Source organism: Opisthorchis viverrini, assembly GCF_000715545.1.
Source record: "Opisthorchis viverrini unplaced genomic scaffold opera_v5_739, whole genome shotgun sequence".
Lineage (NCBI taxonomy): Eukaryota > Metazoa > Platyhelminthes > Trematoda > Opisthorchiida > Opisthorchiidae > Opisthorchis > Opisthorchis viverrini.
The window spans coordinates 7317-17355 of NW_008752399.1; positions in this window are offsets into that span (position 1 = coordinate 7317).

The window sequence follows — 10039 nt, forward strand, 5'->3', positions numbered from 1 at the left end:
ATTGCTAGCGGGATCGGGGGAGGTGGGTAATGTGGCTCACAAGAAGTTGACAAGCCCAAGGAGATCAGTATGGAATGGAGTAGAGACAGGGGAATCAGGGGTTCTCGAGTTAGTAGGTGAAGTAGGACCAGGTAAAGATACGTGAGAACAAGATGAGGGGGCGTACCGCGATGGGTACCGAGGCAGCGTTTGGATGGCAGGGGAGGTAGCGGAGCTCCGTGGACAAAGAGTAACAGGCTGGGTCGGGCAATCGGTTGTAATAATGTAATCGACGTAGTCAGGAAGTGGTACCGTGTGTGGTAGCTCGACAGAAACAGCGGGATTTAGGTCATGCGGGAAGGAAGGGCAGGAGAAGTGTATAAGAGATAGGGAATGAGAGGGTGAGACAGGGGCATAGAGAGGTCGGGTGGATCTGTTTTGTAGAGCCTTCAGCATCGAATCGTAGTAGGCGGAGGGAACGGGTAACCAAACTGGGCTGATTGGAGGAGACAGAACAAGGAGTTTATGGTAGGAGATGCAAGGTGAGGAGAGAGAACATGGTGCGGTGAGGAAGTTAGTGGTATAATCAAACTCTCTGGGAGGGGTGAGCTCCGTTGGGAGTGAGCAGGAATCTTCTGTGTTGGCTGCAGTTAAAGGGGGTTTAGAGTAGGAAGTCGAGATACAGCTAAAGGTCGTAGAGGTGGGGCTGCACGTGGCTTTAGAGGGGGCGGAGGCTGTGGTGGAGTAGGTGTTTGCTGAAAAGGGATCTCAGACATAGTACGCAGGTTTCCAGAGGGGCGGAACTTGATAGGGTGTAGGATTACGTAACGGCAGTTGTGGTTTAGAGACCCTGCCAGGGAACTGAGTTGCACGGCTAGTGGGGCAACAGATGTGCTTATGAGTAATTACGGGTTTGGTCGGGTTTGTAGAAGGGCGAAGAGCAGAAGCTGGAGGAGTTGGTACAAGAGAAGGGGTTACAGTGCGAGGCTTGGACAGCAGGTGCTTGAGTCCAAGGAAGCGCTTTGGTGGGGAGACACGAAGTGTCATTATGTCAGGAGCTCTAGAGTGAGAAGCTGTGCTATCATTCTCCACCACAGCCTCATGTGTGGGCTGATTAGTTACCATATCTCCTAAATTAGCAGTCGATCTCGTTGGCGTGGTGGAAGTCGGAGATCACTTTTGTGGATGCTCAGAGATAGGAGTGGAGGCTCATGGTCATTAGCGTGAGGTACAGGACCTGGGTCCAACAGACAGCTTTGTGTCGCTTTGTGGCACTTGTCAGCGCAAGTACTGATAGGTGACGATGCAGCAGGTCCTGGTGACTTTTTGGTAAGCTGTCTTTGCATTCTTGTACGAACAGCTTTAAGTTTCAAGGTATGGAATTTTTGGTAGATGAGAGAAGAGTCCGGGCTGTTAGCAGACGTGCAGCATCTTTTTCATTTCGGAATTGCATTATTGTCGGGCAGCATATGAATGGTTTTGACTTTCGGAGCCACCGAGCTGTGCACATGTTATCCAGCATGCCACATGCTGTCAAGATGGCAGTTTTGGTGTGCTCAAGCGGAGTTCCATCAGGTGCGTTGAATACCAGGACCTGGTGCCGACATTCGGTGCGTTGACAAATCTCTGACGCAATCGTGTCAATTAGAATAGACGCTTTGCAGGATCACATGTTGCATCAGGATTTAAGATACATGCAATCGATTGTATGGTTCCCAAGGGAGACATTTCGCTTTCCATATTGTGTGGACGACTTCTGAGATTTTCCAGGTCTTTCAGGACCTGAGATTCTACTGGTAGTTGTGAGGGAAGAGTGCTGGCAGGTTGCGGAAGCAAAGATATGTCGGTTAAGACTACTGAACATTCTGTGGTTGTCTGTGGTACAGATTTTGCCGGCCTCGATGGGTTTGGGGGTTGGGAGCTGGGTCTTCTGGCTGCGACCCGCCTCTTTCGATATACTGTGGAGATAGTTGATGGGGATTTGGGGTCTGGCAGCCGCTTAGAGGAGGAAGACGGGAGCGGTGTCATAATGAAACACTTCGAAGTAGGTTGAGGAATAGTCGTGTAAACTTTGCGATGAGTGGGGTTTCCGGTCAGGAACGAAAACTCATTTTTTGGAAAAGGTGATATTCAGGAATAACTGAATTGGTCGGCAAATGGCGGCACGTCGTCAGGGACGATTATGCAGGAGAAGGTTAAACGCGTTGGATACTGACACCTATTAAGCCTACTGAAGAAGGGAGACCTGTTTAACTCTGTGACCGCAGATAATTAGGGATCTCTGTTGAAAAAATAGTTACCTAGTATAAAAAATGGTTAAAGACCTATGGGTGGGCTATAATAACAAAACGTTTCTACAACACCTGACCTTGAAATTTCGGTTTCGCTATATTAAAGTTGTTTTCTGGTCCTTTCTCAACATGGATAACAAAGGCATTCGCTGGGTCATCTCCAAACGACATGTGGACGCACTTTTCATCATTCAGAGGGAGGTGCCAGTCCAATGACCATTGCTCTGCAGCGTCTACATTCATTTGGTGGGCAGTGGCATTGGAACCCCAGGGTTTCACTTCGTCCGCAAAAAGAAGACATGGCCTCGCAAGAACATCTGGAAGGTAGTTGGCGTAGATCAGAAACAGCAGTGGTCCCGGAAACGAGCCTCGAGGAACTCCGGTGCAGATCGGCGCTGGAGAAGAGTAGGTTGAGCCTATTCTCACTCGGAATGTTCTGTCTGATGGGAACGCCTTGATCGAATGATGAATTTTCCATTGAATCCCGTAAGACTCGAGTTTGTGGAGCAGAGATACGCGTGGGATTCTATCAAATGCTTTAGAGAAGCCGAAAAATATGGCATCCGTTTAGTCCTTCGTCGTTGGCTTGGGTTAAGCTGTCCATAAAGACGAGCATGTCCGTCACGCAAGAACGGTTTGAAAGAAATCCGTGTTGAGCTGGAGATATCTGGTTTCCGGAAGTGAGGTGATCTAGGATGGGTCGCTTCCGAATGCGTTCCATCACTTTTACGACATGGTAGTGAGACGGTTGTGTCAGTGCTGGTGTGGCGTTTTGTACCTTTGTTTTACTTCCATTATAACACTACGTATTTCATCAATTGCATTATCGTTTTTTTGTTTGAATACGAAAATCTACAAAACCGCGCACTTGTTCAATTTCAGGCAATACAAACTTGGTCACTTGCTTCAACTCTCTCTTGTGATTTCGCTCGCGCTTGTAGGGTTCCTTCGCGAGTCTCCTGTGCTAATTGTGGTATCAAAACATTCCAGACCATCGTCGGAACCTATTATACGTGAAAACTGTTCAGAAGGAGACCCCTGGACCACCACAATTGGACTATTGTTTATTCGCTGACCTGGACCAATGGAGAACCGTTTTAAAGAGAGCAATTATTAGTGAGTCTGTTCCATCCAACCTCTTTATTATTGTATGCCCAATCTAGCGTTATTATTTTTGTTTCTTTGCCACACACTCCTAGGAGAGTAACTTATTGGGTAGCCAGACCACTACGCTGCCGGGCGATAGTCGATCACCAGTTTTGTAGATTTGCGTGATAATCGTTTCCTTCCAAACAGAAGGAAGGTAGCCTTCGTCAGGCGACCGACGAAGCGCCAGGTAGAAATGATTTGTCGATGTAGACGACGTCTACCTCAATATCCTTGGATGGACCTCGTCGGGCCCCTAAGCGCAGAATGGGTTGATCTTGTGAAAGAGTTGACGAATGTCCTGTGTCGTGGAGACCAAGTAGGTAGGAGGCTGTTGAAAGTTACGCCTTGACAAGAGTGGATGCAATGAGGACGCCGAGTCTGAATAAAGACCTTCACAGTGTGCTCTGCAAACCTCAGATACCATTGTTGTGTCACTCGTGGGCTCTCCATTCTTGTCCCTTAAGGTGAACGCGGTGGGCGTGTTACTGCGGCAATATCGCATTTATTTGAAAAGCACGTTTCCGTTTTCCCGGGCGGGGTTCAGAATGGCGATTTGTTTTCGTATGTTCCACTGGCGAATATCTGAATTACAGCGGTTCCTCATTTTGCGAAATGCCAGCTCATCTTCTATATCCCCTGTGGTTGACTTTTTGAAAAATGGTAGGACTTCTTTTCTAGATGACGCTGAAAACTTTCGGCAGCCTGTGGTTCATCCGACTGCATGATGATTTTATGAGACGAACGGCGCATGATCTCTGTGAAGTTACCGGACAGTGGTCCTATATAAGTCTTCCACTGAAGCTGGGCCCAGTTTAATATGTTCACGTGTGCGCGGCAGAAGACTGTAATCAATGGTTGAGGCTCCGGTTTTCTTCCCAACGGCAGATAAAATCAAATCTCAGCATACAATGGACGATATGTCCCAGTGGTGTGTTAGTTATTACCTGATCAACGAAGTGTCCTTCGTTAGTGATGGCCAAATTCAGGATGGATAGTGGTTGGCCTGAACAGTTTCTGGAGGAAGCAAGGACACGCTGACTTCAATCACTCTGCTGAATGACTTTATTCAGCGCCGCTGCAAAATTTCTATTCGTTTGGCGCGATGGAGGTCCATCTGGGAGGTTTTTGGAGCTTTATGGAGGCTGTTGAAGACACCTACCAGCAGGAGATGGGTAAAGTGGTTGTTAGAGGTGAGTTGCTCAAGATTTGTATCAGGAATTAGTCATCTTCATGGGGGACCCGAGGGGCTACGGTAGACCACACCGAGAAGAAGAGTATCGGAGTATCCACAATGCATCGCAAACAGGTGCAGGAGTGGTATCAGAGATGACAACGAGATGATCAGGGCCGCATGTAAGTACGAAGCAATCCCACCAGCCCTCCCTCTTTTTGAGCCAGGTCGAAAAACGTAGTAACCCTCTATCGAGGTCTCCGCGTCAGAGAAATCTGGTGAGAGCCAGCTCTCTGTGAGTGCGATTAGGACGGTTGTTTAGGTCAAGCTGACTGTTTAACGTCGCCCAGTTTGTTGAAAAGGCTGAGGCAGATTGTGAACAAGCAGTTCAACACTCCATCCTGCCCTCGAGGTGAGGACCTGAGAGTTGTGTGACCTTGCAGGCTGGCACACCTAATTCTTATACGCCGAGTTTGAATCTAGGGCCTCAAGGGGTCTCAGGTGCAAACTAGTCGGTTACCTGTCATGATGGTTTAGCGATGTGCTTTTCATTTGCCGGGTTCATTCGACCTGTGGAATCCCGGCTTGCTGGAGCAGTTCACCTTTGCAGGACGAACTTTTTCACCGTGGGCAAAATTTTGAACATTAATACTTGTAGTTCTTACAGTACTGCCTTTTTAGATGACCATATTTGCCGTCGATCATAGATTTGAGGCAGACTTTCGTCTTCTAGCCTTCTTTGGCGTTTTGGCTCAGTTTTGTCGGAAAGTCGTCTCTGTGAAGTCCTGAGCGCTGGGTGGCAGCATCGGGAAGTAGTTCCTTTGGTGGCGCTCCCAGGAGACATTTTCCCAGACGACGGCACCCTGAAGCCATCCAGCAGTTTTCAGATTCGGCTTGCTTGGCTTTCTTTCGTGTTTGCGTGGGCACCGGACCCGCCGGCGGTCAGCGTGACCCACTGATTGTACGAGGGGTTTTCAAGTTTGTTTTGGTTATCTTTGTTGCTTGGAATTCGGGGTTCTGGGAGACAACTATGTCCACAAGTGAAGAGGCCACTTTTGACGGAATGGAGGTGGAGATTGACAGTGTCACATTTTCACTGGTCGTACGGTTGTCGCAGCATTCTTTACTGTTGAGGTCAGTGCGTTTGGTTGACTTGTCAGTATGCTTCACTGCTTGTCCCCCTCATCTGACTCAGTCCAGATCGGGAGTTGTGACTTTTGTGAGGAGTACACCGCTGCACCTTTGTCGTCTGTTACTGAAAGAAGCGCTTATAGCTCTACGTACTTTGGACTCCGCTTCCAAATGAGGTTTGCCTGCTCTAAAGCATCACTGCCTTTGAAGTCGGGGCGACGTTAATTGATGAATAGAACCTGCTGTCCAGAGATGTGGCCAAATGCGTCGCATGCTTTTAAGAGCACGAAAGGTTATGATTACAATCGGTTTGGCCATGAGTTTGGGATCGACTGAACTGGCGCCAAGGGAAGGCTGTTTCGCACCTCTACCCTGGAAGTGCTATGGCTCAGTGAGAACGCTACCAAGGAGCGTCCATGAGGTGCCTACAGAATGTCCTATAGGTGATCATTCCGCTCCCCCATAGGCGCTTGTCCACTATAAACTTCGTGGCGGTCCTTATTTCCGCGTCAAAGAACTGGAGGAACTTCCTCGCAGTCAGCGGACACGAAGTGGATAGCACAGGGTTCGCGTTCAACGAAGAAATTTCTTTGTCAGTGTTTGTCAAATTCGCTGCGTTTTTTGTGTTTGCATCATTCCCGGCGCTTTAAAAAGAAACTCCAATTTTGCGTCGGGTATCCCGATCAAAGCGGAACACACCGGTCTTTTTGATTCAGCAACGGGGATTTGGTATCGTTTTTGGTGGCTCTCCTCTTAGCTTAATGTAGAAGCAGCTATCACAGACAAATGGGTTGGGAAAGTTAGCTAATTGGTTTCCTGGTCGTTCTGTAAACCCGTGCACTTTAAGTGCCACCAGGCCTTGCGGGTGTGGCACTGCGTACCGCGTCTTAAGTTGGACGAACAGCCTCTTCGCCCACATCTGTTTTGGTCCACCGAAAGCTGAAGAGAGAAGTCTGTATTCATTGGTGTCATGATTGAGACTGGGTGCGAAATAAGATTTCGGTGCAAAATAATAGGGGCTATCACCTAAGTATTATGCTAGGTGAAAAGTTCAATGAATAGCTCATGTGAAATCTGTGAATAGATTAAACAGTGAAAGAAATCTTTAGCAAATTTGCACGAGAGAAAAGCGAAATCAAGTTCGAACGAGACGCTTTTGTGAAAATTGACCGGCCAGACCACGACAATCCTGCTTTCGCAAAAGGTTTGTTATTTTGGTTCCTCATTTTTTGCCATTTGAAGCTTTCTTATCATGTACCAAGCAGTATGTTTCTTTTTTCCCTCTCTTTTTGTGTTTTTGCCTGCCACATGCTGGTTAGACGGAAGAACTTTGTCAGTCAGTGGGATTTCGGAAATATAGCAAAATCTTGTCGGATTAGTTCAGAATATTTATTTGTAACCTCCAGCGTTAACAATCCCGTCCGGTCAGTAATCCCAGGTCAGGCATTTCTAATGGTCGCCTATGTTCTCGCTCATTAATTTCCCTTCAACTGGTTGAGTCCTAAGTCTCTTATCAGAGCCCACTTTGAGCAAACATGCTTCCCTAATGAACTTCACACGTCGAGCCAATACTCACTGAGTAGGTCTGGGATTTCACGCAACTACATGACATTTTAATAGCATCATCAGTTTGTTAGCAGGGAGCAAGCTAAGACTATCACGGCATGTTGATATAGATCTTCAGCACAAGACGAAATAAGATACGTAGACTTTGTCGTACCTGATAATCCACTGACAGTTAGGAAGTCACGGAAGCTCAGAGTCACCAGCTGTGATTGGATCCCGTTCTCACCAAGTCTTCTACTGACCACGGCAAATATGGATGTATGATCAAAACTCGTGCTGGGTGTAAGGCGCGGTTGAACACGTCTTGGTACAAAGCTCTCTATGGGTTATACAGCTTGCGGCTAAGACAGCAAAATGTACGTTTTAAGCACATAATAAAAGTCCTCTCTCTGCTCACCGGGTGTTTATTTGCATTCGGATAATGCCCAAACAAGTTCATGAATCGAAGACGATTAGTTTAAGCGATTAAGACTTCCCTTCTGGTTGTGGTGTTAATGACCTATGACGAACTGGTCGTTTGCGCTAGTCACCTGGGATTAGGATAACTCGCGTTGGCATAAACTTGCAAGCGACTGCATGACGTCAGTTGCGTAAGATTTGTGGTCCAAGCGGAACATGAAGTTGATGGAAACTCGGGGAATGCGCCTTTCTGATGAACCCAAAGTAGGGCTAAACTGGATGTGAGCTGTTGAACAGGTTTTTGTTACCTTATGAGTGATTTCTGTTGAAAAGAACATTTTGAGTCTGTATTCAGCATGCTGTGGCTGCAATAGGGTAGTTAAACACTTCGTGCCACATGAAATTATTAAGTATTAGATTGAACAAGTGTTCAGTTCATGTTTAACCTTAGAGTAAAATTATATTCGAGTGATTTTTCAACCTCTTGGCCTGCTTTTGAATTTATCACTGGTAAGTAAGAGAAAACTTACTGTTTTTTGGTAAGACTCAATTAAGGTGCCCGTGTCGTGATTTCTGGGGATTTAGTTCACTTAAACAAATTGCCATAGTAAAGGATTTTCAATAATACAGGAGCATATACATTATGCATAGACATTCTACACTATGAAGTGGCAAGTCTGAAAATGCCATAGATTTCGAGAAATCAATCTGATTGTGCGAATAGCCAGCGGCGGAACAGTAACGTGCTTACTAACAACCAGTCAGAAACCGCCGCATGCTATTGGCACACCCAATTTAAGTTCGCCGAAACTATAGGGTTTTCGAAGATGCCATTTTAATGGGGAGTTAGTCTAATCAATTTGCACCTTCCCGTGAGACGTTGCACGTAGCATTTTGTTTAAGTGGGCGAAATGGCAAAGTCATTGACGATCGCCGATTTGCATTTTTTGCAGGTTTACGCGACATAAAACACGCAACCGCACTTTAGCATATTTTGGCGTTCCTCGGTGTTCCTGAAGAATAAAATAACATCTTAAGAGTATATCATGCAAATGCCACCCTATAGGGTTAGTCGTAGGCGTTTGTTTCCTATAGACACTTCAGATTTAACAAATGGGTATTTTTGTTCGGCGAACCAGCTCACAACACATTTTCCTCATGGACATCATATTACATTAAGTGCAATAAAGTTAGATAACAGCACAAACTTGCAGTGACAGGGAGAGGGCCATCTGTGGATGATTCTTTTTCCCAGGTATGCATTACTAGCTTGTAGGTTACACAGTGTTACGAGATAGCTGTGGGCCTCTTTCCTATTATAACTATGACGTTCTTTAGGTGGTGACCATCACAAAGGGCTCACCACGATGACGGTAGCCGTTGTCACTCACCTCGACTACCTATTGTAGATGCTCGATCCGTGTCTATGTGCGATGCTGATTACGGTTCCCCACATATGCGCAGCAGCCCAATCCAACGAGGCCCCTTGTACTCGTATCTCTACTAGTTTCCACTCATCTCGAATACCTGTTGTAACCGCTAGGCCCGCGTTCATGTGCAACGTTGATAATGAGACTGCACCTATACACAGTAACATAATCCGATGGTCAATGACGGTCTTTTATACCCCTAACTATCCGCGATGCCGCTTGTATTCGCTAGCTACAGTAAACATCAGCACAATATATATGCCGACCGGTAATAATAAAGCCTCAGCTATGCGTGATAGCCACATCTGACGGCTTGTTATACTCACAATTGTACTCGAATTTATCTAACTTGGGTGTTCATCGTACTTTTTGAGTCAGTGTCCTTGTGCATACATACCTAATCTAATGGCGAACGATGGACCTAATAATCAAAACCGTACGCGATATCGCCTATTTTAACTACTTATTGAAACTGCTAGGCCAGTGCCTATATGCGACGCTGTTTATCAGGCCTCAGCTGTGCGAAATGCCCTGATTTAACTACCAAAGATGGCCCGTCATACCCACAAATGTGCGCACTCTCGCTTATGTCTGCTACTTATATCATCATGGAGAGCACGAAATCGGTGTTAAACAGCGATCTTCACTGCCGTACCTGCCTGCTACCTACAGTAAACACCAGGCCAGTATGGATGCGAGCCGATAGAAACAGGTTCCAGCCATGCGGAACATCTTAATCTGACTGCCAACGACGGCCCGTCATACTCGTAACTGCACTTGATATCGCCTAACTGCGCTGCTTATCGTAATTGCAAGACCTGTGTTTGTGTGCAACATTGAGTATAAGGCTGACGGTCTTTCGTACCACTAACTATAGGCGACGCCGCTTATCTTCACTACCTACAGTAAACATCAATCCAATA